This window comes from Vombatus ursinus, unplaced genomic scaffold (assembly GCF_900497805.2).
Source record: "Vombatus ursinus unplaced genomic scaffold, bare-nosed wombat genome assembly UNPS02014786.1, whole genome shotgun sequence".
NCBI lineage: Eukaryota > Metazoa > Chordata > Mammalia > Diprotodontia > Vombatidae > Vombatus > Vombatus ursinus.
Window position 1 is genome coordinate 47,272,244 of NW_020954564.1, and position 6,585 is coordinate 47,278,828.

The following is a 6,585-nucleotide window of genomic DNA, read 5'->3' on the forward strand; positions in this document are numbered from 1 at the left end:
CAAACTTTGTTCTGAGAACGTGACACAAATATGAAGATGATCTTTCTTACCACCCACTATTCACTTGCACTTGTGCAATTTGGCAAAATTCTACAATCTATTTCATCTTCAACTATTTTTGAATCACCCACTCACCTGATATCTACCAGACTTAAAATCAGCTTTCTTGCTACTGCATTCTGTCCTGTGTGAAGAAGGCAAACACAAAATACACTTGATGTTTCCTCTACCAATTTTAACTTAGAGGAAGCATACATAGAAACACAACATATTGTACTATCCCATTTCACATTTTTGTACAATAGTCTAACCTGCCTAGTGCTTTTGTTAGCTGATCAAAGAATATTAACTTTATTTTCCATAGGATCATAGAACTTAGGGCTGGGAAGATTCCTTGAGCCCGACATCCTCATTTTAAAGATAAACTGAGCCCCAGGAGAATATATGGCCAAAGCCACACAGCTAGTAAGCAGAAGATTCAGGACTCAATGCTAAATCTTAGGATTTGAAACCCAGTGTTCTTTTTACTATACTACACTGTCGTCAGTTCCTGATTCTACTTCCCAACTTTGAAGAAGAAGAAAAGGGACAGGATTACAAAAAGAAAAGCACAAAAATGAAATAAGGTAGAATCCACTGGCCAGGACGTACTTCCTAGTTTGTTCTGACAAGTCACAAAGGTCATGTAACAAGCTAATTACGGGGCTTGATGCTGGTCCGCCATTCTCTCCCAGGCTCACATTTAGAATGCCTCTGAGAAATGCAACCCTAAATTTAATGAAGCCTAAAGTCTATACAGGAGCACCCCAAGTGGGAAAGAACTGCTGACATTTGCAATCCGGGACGGCTCTCCGTGTTCATTCATCCTCTATCAAGGGGCCTTACCACCTAAATTAACAAATTAGGGCTGGAAGAGACCTCCTACCAATCTAATCCGATCTTCCCATTGTGCAAGGAGGGAAGAAGGGATCTGCCCAACTGACAGAGGCAGAATCTGGAACTCGGGCCAGGTTTTCTGACAGCAGACCCAGAACTATTTTCAGTACAACCCACTGTCTCGAGAGTTTAGGAATGAGCAGGGATCACTCCAGGACAAACAAGCTCGGCCTCCTGCAGAATGGCGAGAGCCTGACAGGCCCTCCATACCACCAAGCCCACCCCGCCCCCACCATTTAACAGACTGGGAGACTTGAGGCCCGCGGAAAGGAAGTGACTTGCCCGGGGTGACACCAAGAGGCAGCGGCGGGGCCGGGGCTGCAATGTAATCCTCCTGGTTCCCAGGAGGGACCTCCTTCTAGACCCGCGGACAGACCACCCCCCTCGGGCTCCCAGCACGATGCAGGGACGGGGCGGGGGGCCGGGAACCGGGGCGGCTCCGGAGGGCTCCCGGTGCGCAGCTCGGGGTCCTCTCGGGGGGATCCCTCAGCCCGCCCGCTTGCCGCGGACGCCCGGACTGACCCGGGGCTCCTGCTCCGGGCCCGCGCACCTGTGGCTCGCACCGACTCGGCCCAAGCTCCTGTCTCCCAGGAGGAGAGGAGGGGGGTGGCGGCTGCGGCAACTTCCGGAACCCAGTCCCCAGCGCCCCGACGGAGGCGTCAGCAGCACCTCCGAGGAGACGGCAGCCCCGGACCCGGAAGCGCAGCAGGCGGCGCCGGAAGTGACTGTGACGGCCCAGGAGCGCCGCGATGGCTGTGCGCATGCGCCGCAACCCGCCAAGCAGCTAACCCAGTTCTTTTATTTTCCCCTCGCCACTTTTTTTTCTGGCTTGAGTGGAGTGGGACTAGACCTCGGCGCGAGCCTGGCGAGGACTGTTAAACGCGAACGCTCCCAGCTCGGCGACCAGGCGCGTGCGCAGGCGGGCTGGCGGGGCCACGTCAGCGGATTGGAACTCGGTGGACGTTACCGGGTGTTCCCAGTGACGGGCCTCGGAGGGAAGAAAAGGGCGCGTTTCCTGTGCAGAGAGCGCTGGACTTTGAACGCCGAGATCTGGCGCTGGACCTCAGTTTTCCCATGTGTAAAATGGGATAATAGTTGGGAAAACTAGGGCCTGGCGCTCCCACACGCTTGCAGAGGAACGCATTGGTCTGATCATTCGAGAAAACACTTGGAAATGGCACAAAAAGAATCACTAAACTCAATTGATGTGTTGGTTTTGTAGAACTGCTTCTTTCCTCTTATTTCCTATGGGCAAGGGTGGGTCTCTGGTTAGGTGTCTGAGAGAAATAATTTTGAAAATGAAAAGTGAGGTCAAAATATATCGATGAAATGTATTGCAATCAAACAGAAACAATGAATTTGAAGAATTCACGCAGGGAAATATAAATTGAATCGGTGAAGCAAGCAGAACCAGGAGAACTATGAATGACCACTGTTAACAGAAAGAACAACAAAAACCTCTAGTATTATGCAACTTATAATAACCCAACTTACCAACCCAACTCACCAGAGAAAATGCACTGTCCTCCCTCCTTTGCAGAGGGGTAGGAGAACGGCTATGTCAGAGTCTGCTGATGTGCTGGGTAGTTTTGCTGAATTTTTTCTTTTTTTTAATGCTTTATTACAAAGAATGTTTCCTTGGGTAGGGGAGGGAAGAAGAAATTCTTCACAAGTGAAGGTGATATAAAAACAAAAGATAAAAATAAAAATGTTAAGATATCAATAAAATTTATAAATACTATTCGCCCCATTCCTCATAGTTACAGCCAAACTGTTCTACTCTAAGGCCTGTCTGAGGTGGTAAGCTGAGCTCTTGGCATAAACAAAACTCAATTAGTGTGAATGAGTTCCACGTTTGTCTCCCTATGAGTGTACAGAGAACAATGAACTCAATATTTACTAAGTATGAACTATATCCAATTTACTAAGTATGAACTATATCCAACCATATCCAAGTGTTCAGCACTTTAGAAGCAAAGATAGAAAGCAAAAGATTCTACCTTCAAGAAGTTTTTAATCTGAGATATATAAAAAAAAATTATATGGCACTATGAGGTTTGCAAAGCATTTTACATATGCTATTTCCTTTGATGCACCTCTGTGAAGTAGGTGCTACTATGATCCCCATTTTACAAATAAGGAAATTGAGGCTGAGAGAGGTTAAAGTCATGCATGACCTTGCCCAAGGTCATGCAACTACTAAGTGCCAGAGGCAGGATTTTAACTCATCTTCCTCACTCCAAGTCCAACATTCTATCCACTGCCTATCTAGCCTCCATACAACATGGAGGATTATGATGCCAGGTAGATGATGGGGCAAAGGAGAGAGCCAAAGTGAGTCAAGAATAGTATCACAACTTTCTGAGACTGGGGGAAGTAAACTGGGTCCAGCAAGCTTTGGAGATGTATTTCAATAGGCAAAGCTCATTGGATCCCATAGTGTTTATAACGATATTTATGCCATTTCATGTTTATCATGTGGGGAGAAAGAGGGTATCCAGTCATTGGCTGAGGGAATTCCTTCTACCAATTCAGATCAGTACCTCTTTAGCAAACTTATCTTAGACAACCAACTCCCTCCCTAGATGCAGACAGGTAGGTTGGTTCCAACTTAGAATTTGATAGTGTTGCCTGAGGCAATGAACAAAAGGTTAAGTGATTTATCTAGGGACATACAGCCAATATGTGGGGAGACTTGAAGCTTCTGAGTCTAAGGTCAGCTCTCTAGCCACTGCCCCTCAAAGTCTCTCTTTTATTATTTTATTTTATGGGGAAAGGGGAGCGGAGTTAGGGTGACAGCTAAACTATGTATAACTCTGGGTTCTTGAAGGCTACATCCACAGAATGCAAGCTCAAAACATGTTAAACTAGAAAGGTTTTAGATGTCAGTCTAGCAAAAGATGCTTTTTCTGTTGTCATGGCACCAGGCACCAGCTAGCTAAATGTTAAGGTTATCTTTAAGAAAAGTCTGGCCACCAAGGAATGATTTTTTTTTTTGCCATAGAAATTTCTGAAACCATGTATTAATGTGAATGGTTGGGTGGGTGGATCTCTCAGAAGAGGGAGTACCTACTGGAAATGAAATTACAGATCTCTTCAAAAATTTGGATTAAGTGAGAAGCTCAGAACTGACCAAGGACCAACACTTTAAGCAAATATGTTTATTTTTATATTGATAGTACACATAATATACATGTGGATTCCAGATACAAAATTCATGTACAATAATAGTTCACAAATGATGAAGGTAGTCACATTCCTAGAGAACATTTATCAATGAGAAAATAGCTTTAGTACACTGACAGCAAAAATCAAACCCTCCATAATCTTGTTATTCAATGCAATATAAACAGTATGATACTTAGCTTTTTTCAAGCACCCTGAATGCGATAGTCAGGAGCTTTTCAAAAGAACAAAATCCAGGAAAGACATGGTCCTGCTGCCATTAGCTCTGCAGAATCACAGTGTTTTACTTTTGATTTCATTTACTGAAGTACAATGGTGAAAGGAGTGAAGCTTAGACTACGAGATAGCAATAGCAACAGACTCAAGAGCTGGAAAAGTTTATCTGATGGGATGAAACAACTGGAAACATTTGTTAAGAGTATGGCTTAAGCAACTGAGATGCATCAACAGACAAGGCCTATACAATATCACAAATGTAAGCTATCAGATTTTCATGTCAAATGTATGAACTGGTACTGACAAAGCAACATTTTCTTAGTTACTGGTAGCAAATATTCCCCAAAATTGAATCTACTGACAACACAGTGTGAAATGAATGTATCCAGATAACTGCCACCTGATAGGACTAAATTGATGGGCTTGATTTTCAAGTCATTTTTTTAAAATGCATAATCCCTTAAGTTTTAACACAAATGGGCAAACAAGACAATGTATCAAAGATTACAGAGACTGTGAATGCTAAGTAGATTCTTACACTTACAGTTACATCATATGCACTACAGACTTGCAGCACTTAGAAAAGGATTGAAACATGTAAAATTTTTGTGCTTCAGTCTCTTCTGGAGAGCTCCTAAAAGATATACAGGTGTATAATCCTTATAACTTGTTTCACAATTCAGTAACATTTCAGTTATAGACAAGTATTTGCCACAGTAAAAAAAAAAGTCATTTATATCACTAGGAAATCAAGTTATTACGATTTCCAAATATAATAATTTTATGTATATAAACAAAAAAGTGTATTACTGCTTAACAACCACAGTATGCAAAAAAGGTTCACAATAATTTCCATGAAAAACAGATGCATCTATATTTTTAGTCATCACATGGCTATCTTGAGCTTTAATGACAGTTTTACATGAATGAGGTAAAATCTCACTCAATTATTCCCCATAGACTCTGGTGTACTATAAAGAACATTGAGCAGTGTTCAAGTCCCTTGTTCTGTCACTTACTACATTTGTGATCTTAGACAAAGCCACATTATCTCTGAACTTGTTTCTTTACCTCAAAAATATGGATATTTGCCCTACTTACCTCAACAGGGTTGTTGTGAGGTTCAGATGGGATAATGTATGGGAAAGTAGTTTGAAAATCATAAAGTACTATGCAAATATAAGGGATGACAATTAACAGTGCCTGAATTTACCATAATCAATAGTTTAAGCTAGTCCTGATTCCTTAAAACATTAGGTCCTAAACAATTGATTAGGCCCAATCACCAAGATGAAGGTAGATAGATAACCCAAGTACCGTGTGATAACTTGCTTCACTTGTTATTTCTGCAATGAAAACAGATTCAGGGAAAGGCCTGGCAAGGTGGATAAGAGCTAGACTCAGAGTGAGAAGCACTTGGGTTCAAGACCTGTCTCTTATATTTTGAGTAACCGTGGGCCAGCTGTTAACCTTTCATTGCTGCAGGCAACTCTTTAAGACTATAAACTGCAAAGCAGATGGTCATCTGCACTGAGAGAGAAAGGGAGCTCCTAAAATGGTGAAATAAATGGTGAAAAAAAAAAAGAGCAAAATGTTTTCAGAGTCTATGTCTCCATTACTTAAGGTCTTTCTAACTCAATTCTAACAATTTTCAAAATTTCTGATCCTGTTTCCTCATATGTAAAATGGGTTTAATAACTCCCTTACTTATTTCATAGAGTTGCTGTGAGGAAAGTGCTTCGTAAATCTCAAAATATTACAGGTAGAGATGTAAATATTCTTTCTCTTCAAAATGGATTATTGCTATATGGCAAGTTCAATGGAAACAGAAAGCACCCAGGGAACCAGGCATGAGAATCTAAGTGACTCTATAAAGAATACATTCAGGTCAGTATAAAAAGCTATGGGGAAAACAAAGTTCTAAAATATTACATTAGAGGCATAAATAAGCAATTCTACATAATGACAATATAATAAATAGTTAAAAGCATAAAGCTTTTGGAATCAGGAAAAAGAAAAAAGAAAAATCCTACTTTCTTGCTATCCTAGTCTTAGATATTGCTTCCATTATCTCTCCCTAAAACAGCTTTTTGCAATTCCTTTAATATGCTCTTAAGGAAGAAAAGGTGGAGGACAATTGGGTAAATTTATTTATTTTAACAAAATGGTCTTTTCTATTCAGAATTATCTCTTCTGGGGTTATCAACATGCATTTTTAAATGCTGGCCTGTTATATCAGTATACTTA

The 6,585-nt window shown here is 41.5% G+C and overlaps 1 protein-coding gene across 1 annotated transcript in view; it reads right to left on the reverse strand.

Annotated features, from left to right (window-relative positions):
• LOC114047266 (golgin subfamily A member 1-like) overlaps positions 1-1,211 on the reverse strand; it is a 56,243-nt gene extending 55,032 nt beyond the window's left edge. The window contains exon 1 of the mRNA XM_027868047.1: positions 136-1,211. The gene's annotated coding sequence lies outside the window, so the exon portion shown is untranslated. The remainder of the gene's footprint in view (positions 1-135) is intronic.
• Positions 1,212-6,585: the final 5,374 nt, after the last annotated feature.